The sequence below is a fragment of the Podarcis bocagei genome (genome assembly GCF_964188305.1).
Source record: "Podarcis bocagei genome assembly, chromosome: 2".
NCBI lineage: Eukaryota > Metazoa > Chordata > Lepidosauria > Squamata > Lacertidae > Podarcis > Podarcis bocagei.
Window position 1 is genome coordinate 25,973,149 of NC_138126.1, and position 15,973 is coordinate 25,989,121.

The 15,973-nt window shown below is 46.4% G+C and overlaps 1 pseudogene across 2 annotated transcripts in view; it reads left to right on the top strand.

Annotated features, from left to right (window-relative positions):
• Positions 1 to 11,777, top strand: part of LOC308580954 (epidermal differentiation-specific protein pseudogene) — a 68,143-nt pseudogene extending 56,366 nt beyond the window's left edge. The window contains exons 1-3 of one of the 2 annotated variants that reach the window (XR_014013481.1): positions 785 to 1,053; positions 8,418 to 11,145; positions 11,321 to 11,777. The product of XR_014013481.1 is annotated as an epidermal differentiation-specific protein pseudogene (transcript). Of the gene's footprint in view, positions 1 to 784; positions 1,054 to 8,417; positions 11,146 to 11,320 lie in introns of those variants that run through there. The other variant, XR_014013480.1, reaches the window with a different exon arrangement.
• The last annotated feature ends 4,196 nt before the right edge of the window (positions 11,778 to 15,973 follow it).

Genomic DNA, 15,973 nt, shown 5'->3' on the forward strand with positions numbered 1-15,973 from the left:
AGCCTACACAACACAAAACACTGTTGCTGTGTGTAGGTTTCATTTTATTTGTTATATTTTGGAAATGTACACTCAGCTTTTTTTTTCTTTTAATTTTTTTGGGGGCCCCTAAGAGTGGGGTCCTAAGCTATAGCTTGTTTAACTTCTACGTAAATCCAGCACTGAATTTTCTGGTGTTGCATGTGTACGTACCGCCACCATATCAAGGCTGTGGGTGTATGAGTTTAAGGGTTGCTTTGCAGCTGAGGAGCACCCTTGCATTGAGTTCGAATGAGACCAAGAAATGGAGGTTGGGTTGAGGCTTGGTGGTTGGCTCAAGGTCACCTGGTGAACTTTGTGCCCGAGTGAGGATTTCAACCCAGGTCTCCCAGTCCCTTGCCTGACACACTAAGCGCCATGTCACGCTGTAATTCATAGCACAGGAAAGCTTGATGTGCTCTGACCAAACTCTGGGCTAGCAAGTTTCGTCTCTTCCATCCTGGAAGTCTGCGTGAAGCCTTTCCTGCTTCCTTTAAAGTTGCAATGGTAAACCTTCCCAAGGGTGTGAAGGGAGTTAACTTGGTGGTGTTGCAAGAACACCTGGAAACAGCTGCAGCGATTGACTTGGAGTTGCACAAGCTATTGAGACTGATTCAACCTGTTCTTAATCATCTGTGGTTGCACACAGGTTGATGAAGCAAAGGGAGTTGTCCCTTTAGCCTTCGCTGGGGTGGCGTCCAGTGGGAGGAAAAGTTGGGACGAGGTCACAAGCCAAGCCTACCGCAATCTGTGGTAGTCACCCTGCTAAGGAAGTGGCCAAGAGTTTGTGTGACACGATGGTTGCACGCCCAGGGCGAGGGAGAATCTGGCTCCCCGAGATGTGTGGGATGTGTCTGCTGTTGGCGTGAGGCAGATAAAACCTGTAGTTTTGCTCTTCAGGTCCTGACAAGATCAAAGCCCAGCCTTCAACGCCCCATTTAAAAGGGGTGTGTTTGTAACACGGCGATATAAACACTTATTGTGCTGGGACGGTCGTTTTTTAAGGCACAAAGCTGTCGATGCCAGTCGTCTCGGGTAAGCCACGCCACCTACCTAAAATGGGGTTTAGGGGTGGGGAGAGGGTGTCCTGCGAACTTTGTGGTGGGTTGCTAACAGTCTGGCTAATTCAGCCTGGTGATTTTCGAGCAGGATCGCTTACCCCGCAGCAAAGGAACCGAAGAGTCCATCCAAATTTACCCAGCCATTTGCATTTCGTTATTTTTTCTCAGTACAATATTAGAGTAATCTCGATTCAGTCTTTGAGCCATAGGTGTCAACTTTCAGATTTGAAAATAAGGGATCAGCAGCCTCACCTGTCCCAGGGATCGTCTACGGGATATCTAACAATCTGGGATAGTGGCAGGAAACGGCGCTGGAATAAGGGAATTTCTCGCAAAAAAGGGAAGGTTGACAGCTATGCTTTAAGCGCAGGGTGAGAGCTAAGATGCCAAGTTCTGCATGCCCCCTCCCACATTAGGATCGCTGCTGATATTTGGACCAGCTGCTTCTAGTTCGTAGGTGATGGGCTGAATCACTGTTCTGTGTCAACTTGCACACTTTTAACATGCGCGGAAATGTTCTCCTTGGTGTAGATAGTTCTGATTTTCAGCTTTCGCAGCATTCGGAACGCTTGGGCAACGTGTATTGCAGAAGAAAGGGAGAACACCACAGAGATATAAGTCCTAAAAACAGGACATACGAGTGGGATCTGCAACAAAATGTTACAGGGTAGCCTCACCTAACAGGAATGCTCTGTTTGGGGTTCCGCCAGCCAGCTATGCCGTTCTCTAGGGTGGAATGTTTCACCCCACCCACCCCCATTTTCTGTTTTTGTTATCTATAGCTTATTAGGGTTTTCAGCATTGTTTACAATTTACAAGCACAGTGTGCAAACAGACATTTTACTTTAACCATGACTCCTGAGCAAGCTTGGTCCTCACCCATCCCAATTTAAAATAATAATAATAATAATGCAAACTTCGTGTTCCTCTGAGCGTGCTTATACCACCCTTCTGCTTCTCGATGGTGCTATTTTAGATACAGTTTTATCGGTACCCACCCCACCCTGAATTTGGTATTAGAGGGAGTGATTATGTTTGTGTATCATTTTAGCGAAAGAAGCTTAGGAAACCAGTATCTTGAGCCTTTGTTAAATGCAGGAAATATTTTTTAAAACTTTAAAAAATAATAATAATAATTTTGCTCTTTGCCTGCAGAGAAATTAACCGAACCAACTATAGTTCACTGCCACCTCATTGAGAAGCTCTCTGCAATGTTGTGTAGTTACTTGAAAGTCAAAGGAAGAGGGAGAGAGTGGGGAAAGAATTGGTCCACACACACCCACAACTATAATTTCAAATAGTATATTGGAAGTAGGGATGGAGGAGAAACTCAACTCAGTTCGCATTCAAATCTGCATTTGAGATTTGAACTGAAACTTAACCATCCTTTTGAAATTTGCATGTATCTGAATTTTGCAATGCACTCATCCAACCGATGTTTACCCCCCCCAAAAAAAAAATATTAGGGAAAGTCCTGCATGAAAATGAATATGCTCATGAAAATTGCTTGCCAGAATGTGTTACATTAGTCAAAGCTACCCCTAAATGTGTGTACTGGGAGAAAATCGATCTAAAACACTGATGGATTTTCAAGAGGGTTATTTTTTCTTAATTGCAAACTTGCTGCTGGAATGTGGAAAAGTGAATTTGATATTGGAAAAATGGAAAACCGAGAGAACCAGTGTTGTTACCGTTATTATTACAATAGTTAAAACACAACGATAGAGCGTTCGATCCCTGATGGGAGAGGAAGACTTAGGTGCCTGGTGGTGGGAGCACTTAGTAACTTCAGTTTGGTCTTCCTTTCTGCTGTTTTACAAACCCATTGCCTGCCTCATGCTTGACTCTGAGCCTCTGGGACAGGGAACCAAGTGGGAGTTTGGGGCATACTAATCCTGCAGTCATTAGCTTTATTACTTGATGACCTGTTTCAAACTACCATAAGTTGCCTTGCCAGGCTTTCTTGGCGCCCTCGGGTGAGAACCAGCCGAGGCAGGTAGTGCCAAGAAGACGGCTTGGTTTACTCACACACCCAAATTGGCATGTTGGAAACTCAAGCAGGGTGAGGAATCTGCTGCTCATCCAGGGAAGTAGTCAGGTCATTGCTCATGAACTTATCCGGCTCGAAACCTAACACACATTTCCCAAGTCAGTGGAAAGTAGCCAAGAGCATCGGTGCAGTAAATATTGTTTTGGGGCATGTGCTCAGCATGAGGTTGAGTTGGGTTTACCTGTGCAGCCACATAACCTGCATTTTCTGCGGTTGTGTGAATGTGTCCTAGGAATATTTTACGTCACTTATATTGTTTACAGTGGTACCTCAGGTTAAGTACTTAATTTGTTCTGGAGGTCCGTTCTTTACCTGAAACTGTTCTTAACCTGAAGCACCACTTTAGCTAATAGGGCCTCCTGCTGCTGCCGCACTGCTGGAGCACAATTTCTGTTCTAATCCTGAAGCAAAGTTCTTAACCTGAAGCACTATTTCTGGGTTAGCGGAGTCTGTAACCTGAAGCGTATGTAACCTGAAGCATATGTAACCCAAGGTACCACTGTACTTCAAAAAGGCTCTGTTCCACACACAAAAAATGCCACAACAAATTTGTTAAAAGGCTATGGATAAATATGATACATTTTTTGGTGTGTAGTGGCTTGGGGGGGGGGAGTATAGTCGTACCTTGAAAGTCGAACGGAATCTGTTCTGGAAGTCCGTTTGACTTCCAAAACGTTTGGAAACCAAAGCACGGCTTCTGATTGGCTGCAGGAAGGTCCTGCAGCCCATCGGAAGCTGCAGAAGCCCCATTGGACATTCGGCTTCCAAACATAGTTTGCAAACCAGAACAGTCACTTCCGGGTTTGTGGCTTTTGGGAGCCAAAACGTTCGAGGTAAGCTGTTTGAAAACCAAGGTACGACTGAAGTTCTGTTATAGTCCTCTGAATCAAGGGAGACATGGTTGTCTGAATGCTTCACTACCGTGATCATACCTCAATTTCTGCTTCTTGTGACATGCCCATGTTCTCCCACACAAGGCGCTTACATTTTCCAAAACTTAAAAGGGGTGCAATAAATTGGGTTCTGCGTTTGCATCTGTTGACCCAGAGCAAGGGATGGGGGATGGCATTCGGCCTCACTTCTTTCCACCTAGAAATTAACTGGAGTCCTGAGTTCAGGGGTGCCACGCGGCTAACATTGGTAATGTAATAGGTGAAACTGGCTCTGATACGTTGAGCCTTCAACATCTGCGAAAGAGTAGGTTGGTTTCTTCCTTAGAGCCCTAAGCTTATTGGGTTGTAAATCTACATGGCTTTGCAAACAACATACATTTAAAGCAGCGTCTGCTCCAAAGAATCATGGGAATTATAGTTTGCTAAGGGACGCGGGTGGCGCTTTGGGTTAAACCACAGAGCCTAGGACTTGCCGATCAGAAGGTCGGCGGTTCGAATCCCCGCGACGGGGTGAGCTCCCGTTGCTCGGTCCCAGCTCCTGCCAACCTAGCAGTTCGAAAGCACGTCAAAGTGCAAGTAGATAAATAGGTACTGCTCCGGCAGGAAGGTAAACAGCATTTCCATGTGCTGCTCTGGTTCGCCTGAAGTGGCTTAGTCATGCTGGCCACATGACCCGGAAGCTGTACACCGGCTCCCTCGACCAATAAAGCGAGATGAGCTTCGCAACCCCAGAGTCGGCCACGACTGGACCTAATGGTCAGGGGTCCCTTTACCTTTACCTTTAAGGGTGCTGGGAACTGTAGTTCTGTGCCAGGAGTAAGCTGCAGTTCCCATTATTCCTTTCTGGGAGGGGAGAGGCTTAAAGGTGCTTCAGAAGTGTGCTGTGTCTGCAGTCCAAGTGGCAACGCAGAAGATATCTAGACTGTTTCAATCCAAGCATTGCAATACAGGGGGAACGGGTTCACATTTGTCACAAGGCTCAGATCACCTTCCTCTCTGGTGAAATGTATTCGGCTGCATCATTGCTACAGGGTTATCGCGGGCAGAATCCTTTTAGAAAATGGGAAGAACAGCCAAGAGTGTGTACCAAGTGCAGCCTTTTGGTCTCCCCAAAATGGCCAACCAGATGTTCCAGGAAACTCTCAAGAAGGTGATAGTCAGCCGTTTGCAACAGCTAGTAAGCCTTTACCTCCTTCCTGACTCCTATGCAGTCCCCTCAAGAGGCAATTTTGAACGATTTGCTAGTCACTACCCTTCCCCTCCCATGCTCAGTAGTCTTAATCATAGAGCTGCCAGACGTCTGGATTGTCCCAGACATTACTGGGATTTCAGAGTCGGGATTGACGTCCGGATCTCAGGCAGGTCAATCAAAAAAATTCCTCTTCTTTTTTTTTTGGCTCAACAATTTTTGTGGTTTCTTTTAGGGGGGAAAAACAACAACTTTCAGGGTGTTCTGGTTTTTACTTTTGGAAACAGAGCAACCCTACCTGATAATCAGATATACCACAAAAGTCTCTCCTCACCTCCCTGCCTGCGCCACAAGCTCCTGCTTCCTTGGCAGCTCAGTAATTCAGATTTTTAAAAAAGCAGCATAGCATAAGAACATAATACAGTGTTACCTCGGGTTACATATGCTTCAGGTTACAGACTCCGCTAACCCAGAAATAGTACCTCAGGTTAAGAACTTTGCTTCAGGATGAGAACAGAAATCGCGCCCAGCAGCAGCGGGAGGCCCCATGAGCTAAAGTGGTGCTTCAGGTTAAGAACAGTTTCGGGTTAAGAACGGACCTCCGGAACGAATTAAGTACTTAACCCGAGGTACCACTGGCCTGTCAAGCCCAGCTTCCTGTTCTCACCCTTGTCCACAAGAAGCCTGTAAGCAGATCCTGAGTGCGACAGCACTCTTCCTGCAGGCAAGATTGCTGGTTTTCAAGGTGTGTTGCCTCCAAATGTGGACGGAGGACAGAGCCATTGCAGGAGTGAGTACATAGGTCTGTCCTGAAACTTCCAGTGTTTCATGAGATGGCACAAAGCTTCGTTAGATAGCAAAAAAAGTTCTAGCATTAGGAAAGCAGGAGAGAAAATATGTGTCTCTCCACTTTCTAAAGGTAAAGGGACCCCTGACCATTAGGTCCAGTCATGGCCGACTTTGGGTTGCAGCGCTCATCTTGCTTTATTGGCCGAGGGAGCTGGCGTACAGCTTCCGGGTCATGTGGCCAGCATGACTAAGCCGCTTCTGGCGAACCAGAGCAGCGCACGGAAACGCCGTTTACCTTCCCGCCAGAGCGGTACCTATTTATCTACTTGCACTTTGACGTGCTTTTGAACTGCTAGGTTGGCAGGAGCTGGGACCGAGCAACGGGAGCTGACCCCCTCACGGGGATTCGAACCGCCAACCTTCTGATCGGCAAGCCCTAGGCTCTGTGGTTTAACCCACAGCGCCACCCGCATCCCCTTTCTACACACGCCTTGATTTCGTCCCAATAATTGGACGCAGGGCCCATCCTCGCCAGCTCTGCTAAAGGGAAGGCCCAACTGCTCTTAGCTGTGAAACCAGCAATTCTTTAGCATCCACATTTTAAAAAATAATTATTTTATTATTTCTGTGCGTTGAGCCATCCAATCAGTATTTGTGGGCTAGGAATGGGTGAAAATGACCATTTCAGTTTCTCTCAGTTTCCTCGAGTTTGTGATTGATTGATTGATTGATTGATAGATTGATTGATTGATTTTTAAGCCAACATGGACATTTGCCAGCATATTAGTATAATTTTCTCATAATATACATATTTTTGCAATGTTAACAACAACAACAACAAATTTTATTTATACCCCGCCCTTCCCGGCCAGAGCCGGGCTCAGGATGGCTAACACCAGTAAAATTACAGTAAAAATATAATAGGGGAAAAAACCCAATTTAAAATACAGGTTAAAAATACAATTTAAAATGCAGCCTCATTTTAAACATAGCCCATAGATCAAAACCATAAGAGGAAGGAAACATAAGGGTCAGACTGAGTCCAAACCAAAGGCCAGATGGAACAGCAGGCCCTATGGAAAGATGTCAAGTCCCGCTGGGCCCTAGTCTCTTGTGACAGAGCATTCCACCAAGTCGGGGCCAGTACTGAAAAGGCCCTGTACCTAGTTGAGACCAATCTAACCACCTTGTGACCTGGGACCTCCAAAATGTTCCCTAATACAATGCATTTTTGCCTGTTATTTCACTAATATATGCATTTCAATGCACACTTTAGCATTCACATATTTGCACACGTTCCTCAGTCGAGAGCTGTGTTGCAAAATTCAGAGAAGCGTGAATTTTCAGAGGATGAATGTGTTTTGATTTGTGTATTAGGTAGATTTGCCTTTGCATGGGAACTTAATCAAATTTCTCTCCCATCAATACTATTGGCTTCACTTCAATGATATGTTAATTTGTGTGTCATCTTGGCTGTTTGATCTCTTTTTTTAAGTCCATGGAAACTGTTTAGATCTGGTATGTTGACAGAAGAAAGTTTGATGCATGTACTGAATGGAGAGGACAGTTTGAAATGTAATCTCAGTTTATGGTACAATGAGCCTAGATGCTGCTGCACCGTAAAATATCTTAATCCTGTCTGTCTACTGACAACGGAAAAAGACAATGACAGTTGGGTGGGAATGGTGGCAAAGGTAACAACAGATGAGGGCTTTTGCACAGTTACAAATGGGTGTACAGTGGTACCTCGGGTTACATACGCTTCAGGTTACAGACTCCGCTAACCCAGAAATATTACCTCAGGTTAAGAACTTTGCTTCAGGATGAGAACAGAAATCGTGCTCGGGCGGAAAGCAGCGGGAGGCCCCATTAGCCAAAGTGGTGCTTCAGGTTAAGAACAATTTCAGGTTAAGAACAGAACGAATTAAGTACTTAACCTGAGGCACCACTGTATTTCAGTTAGGGGTGAGGACTAAGGCCACATTCACGCCATACATTGAAAGCATTATGATACTACTTTAAACACTTGTGGCTTCCCCCAAAGCATTCTGGGAGCTGTAGTTCGTTAAAGGTACTGAGAGTTGTTAGCAGATCCCTATTCCCCTCACAGAGTAGTTTAGCAGTCCTCTTCTTTTCACAAGGAACTCTGGGAATTGTGAGGGGAATAGGGATCTCCTAACAACTTTAACAAACCACAGCTCCCAGAATTCCTTGAGGGAAGGCAATAGTGTTTAAAGTAGTTTCAATGTATGGCATGAATGCGGCTCTATTTTCACCAAAAACATAAGATTATTATTTTTAGAAGGATTTGGAGGAAGAGGGAGAAAAGTCGCCCCATGCAGAAAGGTCTTTGTTTCCATGTGAAATTGGTACAATCGAACCAAGAAAGTAAATCTTTCCACTTTCCCTTCTCGCAGTGGAGACTTGGGCAACACCACTCTTTCTGACTCCCATTTGCCATGGGAGACGCTCCTGCAGAGGTTGCGATGTCTGCCAGACAGCCCAGCGTGAACAAGATAATTGTGTACGACAAGGCCAATTTTCAGGGGCTCAGCAAAGAGTTCACCTGCGACATCCCTGACCTTCACGACTTGGATTTTGGTGATTGCATCTCCTCCCTGAAGGTGATTGGGCAGCCTTGGGTCGCCTACAAAGCCTCCAAGTTTGAGGGCGATGGCTTTGCTTTTGAGGAAGGGGATTACGCAGAGATCGATAAGAACAACAAAATCTCCTCCCTCCGGCTGGTCCACTACGATCTCTCCGACCCCCAGATCACCCTCTACGAACTCCCCAACTATGAGGGACAGAAGAAAGTGGTGAAGGAAGAAACCAACCTCACCTACGGCTACTTCAACGACCGGGTCTCTTCCCACGTGGTGCAGAGCGGCGCCTGGCTCCTGTATAAGCACCCGAACCGTGGCGGGTGGTACCACATCGCCTGGCCCGGGGAGCGTGTCCACGACTACAAAACAGAGCTCGACTTTGACGACAGCTTGTCCCACTTGCGCCCCCTGCAGGCCGGCCGCCCCATCGTCACCGCCAAACTCCTGTGGGACCAGAAGAAAGTGGAGGACGAGAAGGACGTTCTGATCGATGAGATTGTGGGAACCAATTGCACTGAGTACGAACAAGCGTTCACCGCCAACACTTGCCGGGAGTACAACGCCACCGTCATCCAGAGCTTCCACTTCAGCAACACCACGTCCCTGAAGCTCGGCTTCTCCTTCCAGGTCACTGTGGGAGGTGCCAACGTCTTGGCGGTGGAGAAAGGGAAGCACGAGTCAACCACCACCAGCGAGAAGGTGGAGGTTATGCTGCCTGCCAAGATCCCTCCTTGCACCCAGCTCACGATCCACGTGGTCAAGAAGGAGACCACCACCTCCGTGCCGGTGGAGCTGACCATCTGCCAGAATGGGAAGGAAAGGAAAGAGCATGGGGAGTACCGGTGTGTGTCTGGCCGCACCATCAGCACCAGGTACACCATGAAGCCTGCCTCAGCAGCGCAGGGGGACGCCTTCACCAAACCTTCTCGTGTGGAAACAAGGGAGCATTCCCAGGCTCAGCCTGAACCAGGAACATCTGGGAAGAGATCCTAAACCCCTGCCTGAATGAGCTTTTTGGGTGTTGCTCGAGGATCTCAGTGGGGTGGCCGCTCCCATATCATACTCTGCAGGTGAAGGGGAAAGTCTTATTTCAAGGGTGTGGGACGTGTGGCCTCCAGGTGTGGCTGGACTCCCAACCCTCGTCCTCCTCAGCTGGCAAAACCAGCAGGCAGGGGATGATGGGAGTTGTAGACCTGTAACGTCTGGGTGGCCGCAGGTTCTGCGTCCCTGCTAGGCTGTTATCGCTGGGCACGGTGATGGTTTCTGGGTTTGTAGGGTTGGTTTAGACAAGGGTTGAAGATAGCATTGCATGGGAGCAAGCTACTGTGGTAGTTCAGAGGGCAACTTCCACGTTGAAAAACACATGAGGTTGACTATCAAAATGTGAATAAACGAATAAACGAATAACGACTCAAGTCTTCTCTCAAGGATGTTCCAGCAGACAATAACAAAGCCAAGAATGAGTCTACTGAACTGCCTCTCCACAAACATCTCCCAGTATATTTATGCTTATCTGGCAGGAGATGGTCAGGGAATGGTCCACCTTGGAGGAAGATTAGTTGAGGCGCCTCTTTAATCCTGGGCTTTCCAGTACCAGTCCTAGAATAGCAGCAGTAGAATAGCAGCAAGGCTATCTAGGTCAAAGGTGGCAGGACCAAGAAAAAGGACAATAGCTCAGGAGACAGAGCCCGTGCTTTGGATGCAGACGGTCCCAGGTTCAATTCCTGGCATTGCCAGACAACAGGGCTGGGCAAGGATTTCGGCTGAAGCTCTGGAGGGCTATTGCCAGTCATTGTAGGGGTAATACTGGGCTAGATGGAGTGATGACTCAGGATAAAGCAATTTCCAATGACTTTACCTACCCAAAGAAATGGACTACAGTGGTACCTTGGTTCTCAAACTTCATCCGTTCCAGAGGTCCATTCCAAAACCAAAGCCTTCCAAAACCAAGGTGCGCCTTCCCATAGAAAGTAATGCAAAATGGATTAATCCGTTCCAGACTTTGAAAAACAACCCCTAAAACACCAACTTAACATGAATTTTACTATCTGACGAGACCGTTGATCCATAAAATGAAAGCAATAAACAATGTACTGCAGTCATACAATCAATCGATCAGTAGCTGAACTGGGTTCCACACAGTCACAAGTACAAAACAAAAAAGAGCTGCAAAACAAAAATGCAAAATAAATAGCAAAAACAGACAGACCTCAGTGTAACACTCAAAATTCAAATTCTGGTTCTAAACGCAGCATAAGGAGTCTCTATAGTATATTGTATTTTAAAATGGGGTTTCAGAGTTTTTAGGGGTTTTTGAATGGCTTATGTAGATTTTTCAGTTTCATTGTTCTGTATGGGACAATGACAATAAAGATATCGTATCGTATCGTAAAACGGAGCACATTTGGCTTCTGAAAAAAGTTCGCAAGCTGGAACACTTCCTTCCGGGTTTACAGTGTTTGGGTTCCAAGTTGTTGGAGGACCAAGGCATTTGAGAACCAAGGTACCACTGTACATCATCCAGGATGTCTGGTTGCACCCAGTGGCGTAGTGTGGGGGGTGCAGGGGGGCCGGCCGCACCGGGCACAACATGGGGGGGGGGCACGCTCGTACTTGCAAGCTCTCTGCCCCCTGCTAAAATCCATGGGTTAGGGGGCGCAAATTACTTGCCTTGCCCCGGGTGCTGACAACCCACGCTACGCCACTGGTTGCACCAGAGGTGAAGAGCATGAGCATTTAAGGTGCACCACATCAGCACTGAAGACAATAAAACCAAATCCTAATGGTTTGAGCAGGTGAGCACAGGTTACAGAAGACACTTCATGGTCACCTGTCAATTCTAGGATTCTCTGGTTTGTTTGTTTCTTTGACCATGCATCTGCTTGGGAGAAACAACTTCACTGTCATACTGGGTAGCAACGGGTCTGAAACAGGATTGGGCAACTTCTGGCCCACCCAATAGTGTTGGACTACAACTCCCATGATCCCAGGCCATTGGTTATGCTGGTCTGGGGCTGATGGGAGCTGTATCTGGAAGACCACAGGTTTGCCACCCCTGGTCAAAAAGAACTGAGATTTTTCTCTGCCGTCTGCTTTCCAGGAAGAAAGGAGGAGAGGAGCACAAGGAGTCTTGATTTAAAATAAAATAAAAGTGCTTCGTGCATCCGCATCTAATCTTGACCCTTTCTAAAATTTATTTATTGGCATGTGTGTGTTTTTTCTTTTTGTAAAACTACAAAACAATAAAATTAAATGGGGATTAAGGGTTTTTCTCAGGACAGTGGAAAGTGTGCTGTGTTCCATGTGGTGGTGGCACTCATCCTTTTGGGGGGGGGGGAGGTTAGTGAGAAATGCCCCTATTTTCATCTCAGGAATATTGGAGAGCATAGCATTCTTTGTTCCTGGCAATATAAAAGTGCTCACTTGTGCTAATTCTCACCCCAATTTTGCACTCACCTGGTTGTGCAAACGTCAAATGGAACAAAAGGCAGATGACTCAAAATTCTGATCCCACGTAGCCTTAAGTAATTGGGCGGCTGGCACAAGAATTGGGAAACAAACAGGATATTGTATGGGGTTTCTGAGAAGGATTGCTAAAACGAGAAGCGTCCCCGTTTGTTGAGTTTGTCAGAAAGAGTTTCCAGCCCACGGGATTGCACAGAGGACCTTAAGATGCACCATGAATACAAGAAAATTGGTTTCCAGGTAGAAACAGAACTGTTAGAACCCAAAACTAATATTTTGTCAAGGATGTACAACCTGCTGTTGAAATGGAATACTCATGATGAAACGGTGAAATCTGCTATGATTAAATGGGCACAAGATGTTGGGCATAACATAATGATGGCTGACTGGGAACAGTTATGGACCACAGGTATGAAGTTTACGACATGTAATGCCTTAAGAGAGAATATTATGAAAATGATATACATATGGTACATGACCCCAGTCAAGCTTGCAAAAATCTATCATTTGCCCGATAATAAATGTTGGAAATGTAAAGAAACTGAAGGTACATTCTTTCACCTTTGGTGGACGTGCCCAAGGATTAAGGCTTTCTGGGAGATGATCTATAATGAATTGAAAAAGGTATTTAAATATACTTTATTGAAGAAACCAGAGGCCTTTCTCCGGGGCATAGTCGGCCAATTGGTGCCAAAGAAGGATAGAACTTTTTTTATGTATGCCACAACAGCAGCAAGAATACTAATTGCAAAGTATTGGAAGACACAAGATCTACCCACTCTGGAAGAATGGCAGATGAAGGTGATTGACTATATGGAACTGGCGGAAATGACTGGCAGGATCCGAGACCAGGGAGAAGAGTTGGTGGAAGAAGATTGGAAGAAATTTAAAGACTATTTACAGAAATATTGTAAAATTAATGAATGTTAGAACGATGTTGGATAGAAACTAAGGGGTTTTTAGCTGCAATACTATAAGGGAATATGAAAAATGGATTACTAATAGGTAAAGATTTAATGTTATAATATTTTAAGATTAAAGATTAGGATAAACAAAGAGGGGAAGGATTTGCTGAACCAACAAACTGAACTGGAATACAAAAAAGGGAGGCGTGAGGAGGTCCGGGAAACAAGCTAATGAAAAATAAGTAATGGAAAGATTGAGTTGTTTTTAATTATTTTTATTTTGTATTTTTCTTTTTTCTATTTTTCTTTTGTAATATTTTGAAAATCTTAATAAATATCTGATTAAAAAAAAAAGATGCACCATGAATAATGAGTACACCTAGATCCAAGAACAGGAAACCACAGCAGGATTAAATGGATAGTTCTCACCATGGAGGGGTCCCGCTTGGGATTAAATGCCAGTTGAGAAAGAGAGAGACTACAAATGGGAAAGCTAAATCAGCCCAGAACTTTCTGACAGTAAGAGCTGTGTGCAGTGGCAGAGTGTTCCCCACTGGTAGCTGGGATGGACGTGTATGCTGTGGAGGCAGGGGGCACGGCCGGAGCGACCCCCGCCCACTGGACCTAAACAGGACCATGCTGTGTCACCTGCCCAGTGGGGAGTCTGGCCGGCTGACATGGCCCTGCTTTGAGGGACGTACCTGAGAGCCCAGCGCTGCTTTGTGAGACTCATCAAAACTGTGCAGGGCTCTCAGGGCGCTGTGAGCTGTTGCGTCCTTCTCAAGGTGCCCTCCAACTGGAGGGCGATGTGCGAAGGACGCAACAGCTCGTGACGCGTCAGGGCATTGTGAGGAATGTGACATCCTCAGACTGTGCCCTTGGTGATGGTTTCTCCCAGCCTTGCCCACGCTACACCACAGGCTGTGTGGCCGTGGACAGACTACCTTGGAAGGTGGTGGAGTCTCCTTCATTGAAGGTTTATCAAGAGAGGCTAGGTGGCCGTCTATCAGGGATCCTTTTAGCTGTGATTCCTGCATTGCTGGGAATCAAGACTAGTTGAGCCTTGGGGTTCCTTCCAGCTCTACAGATCATCTTTAGGACATTGTCAAGAACAGCGTGGAGAAAATACAAGTCATTTCACTGCTCTGGCTCCCGAATGTCCTCGTTGTTTCTTCTTGCTCACGCTGTTGACCCTTGGCTTGCACCATGCTAGTATTAAACTATGACCCCTCTGGGGTTGTCATGCACTTGCATCATGTGAGTTTCAGGTGCACGGCAGAATAACACATAGAGTTGCCAGAGAGGGGGAAAGGTCCCTGCTGTTCATTCAGGTGTTAAGGAAAGCAACTCTGCACTTGCGCCCCACTCCCTCTGTGGGCCTTGGTCCACCCATTGAGCTTGCGATGGGGGAGGGAGGCAGTTAATGGGGTCTCTTGATGTTGCCTCTGGAACCGAAAGTTGGCCCCTTTCTGCTCTTCGAAAGGGTCAGGTCACCACTACTTGGTGATTCAGTGCTGTCAATCATTGATCCGGCGGAGACCTGGCCGTGTCGTAACCTTTGGCCTAGTTAAATGTTCTGCAAGGAGAGGGGAGGATCCTGCCTGATGAAATTAAGCAGCCCTTTGGTCTCAACAAGGCATGACATTGATGACTCTGTGGAAAAGACGCGGACATTTGGCCCAAATAAAAAAAAATGTTTACAGCCTTGGGAGCCCAATCCCTCTCTTGCAGGGACTGCTGAATCAACTTCGGTGAAAGGACTGGATTTGTACATGCGGAGGAATGAGTCCACCTCCTGATATTATTCTGGAAGGCCTCATGTACAATAATATGAAGAGTGTTCCCTCTAGGATATCCCCGTTGTCCCCTACCCATTAGTTAACGGTTGTCGCGTCCATATAAGATGTGTAAGAACGAGAATCGGCGTTATTCATTTTTGAATGTGATGGAAAAGCTGCCTTAGTTCTCCCAGGTCTTGAAAGGGAAAGGTTCCGAGCTCAGTTTCTGGAGCCTCAAGACCAATGTCCTGGAAAAGATCTCTGCTGTAGACTCCAGAGAGGTGCTGCTGCTGCTCAGGGGTAGATCCTTAAAGCTGATCCAAAAACACCAGCGGGTGCAGAATGCTGCGGCGAGGCTCCTTACAGGGTCCTTGCCGCAGGATCACATTCATCCAGTGCTTTACCAACTGCACTGGCTCCCGGTGGAGTACAGGGTCAGGTTTAAGGTGCTGCTTTTGAGCTTTAAAGCCCTATGTGGCCTAGGAACCACGTACCTAAGGGACCGCCTCTCCTGTTTTGCCCCGCAGAGGACCTTAAGGTCCACAAATGACAACATTTTGACGGTCCCAAGTCACAAGGTGGTTAGTTTGGTGTCCACTAGCGCCATTGCCTTTTCAGTACTGGCCCTGACTTGGTGGAACGCTCTGTCACAAGAGACTAAGGCCCTGCGGGACTTGACATCTTTCCGCAGGGCCTGCTGTTCCATCTGGCCTTTGGTTTGGACTCAGTCTGACCCTTATGTTTCCTTCCTCTTATGGTTTTGATCTATGGGCTATGATTAAAATGAGGCTGCATTTTAAATTGTATTTTTAACCTGTATTTTAAATTGTTTTTTCCCCCCTATTATGTTTTTATTGTAATTTTACTGGTATTAGCCGCCCTGAGCCTGGCTCTGGCCGGGGAGGGTGGGGTATAAATAAATAAAAAAAATATTATTATATTACCGATGCCATGTGTAAGCCAAGATGTATAGAGGGGTTTAAAATCATATAGAGAAAGTGGCTTGGGAGAGGTTTTTTCCCCTTTTCTCCTTCTCTCTTATAATGCTAAGGTCACAAGAACAGGAGCCTGGTGGGTCAGGCAAGTGGCCCTTCTAAACCAGGATCCTGTTTGCACTGTGGCTGACCGGATGTGTGCGGTGAGCCTACAAGCAAGACTTGAGTGCCACCGCCACTCTCCCCACCTGGGATTCCCAGGTACGCAGAGGCATCATGCCTCTGGC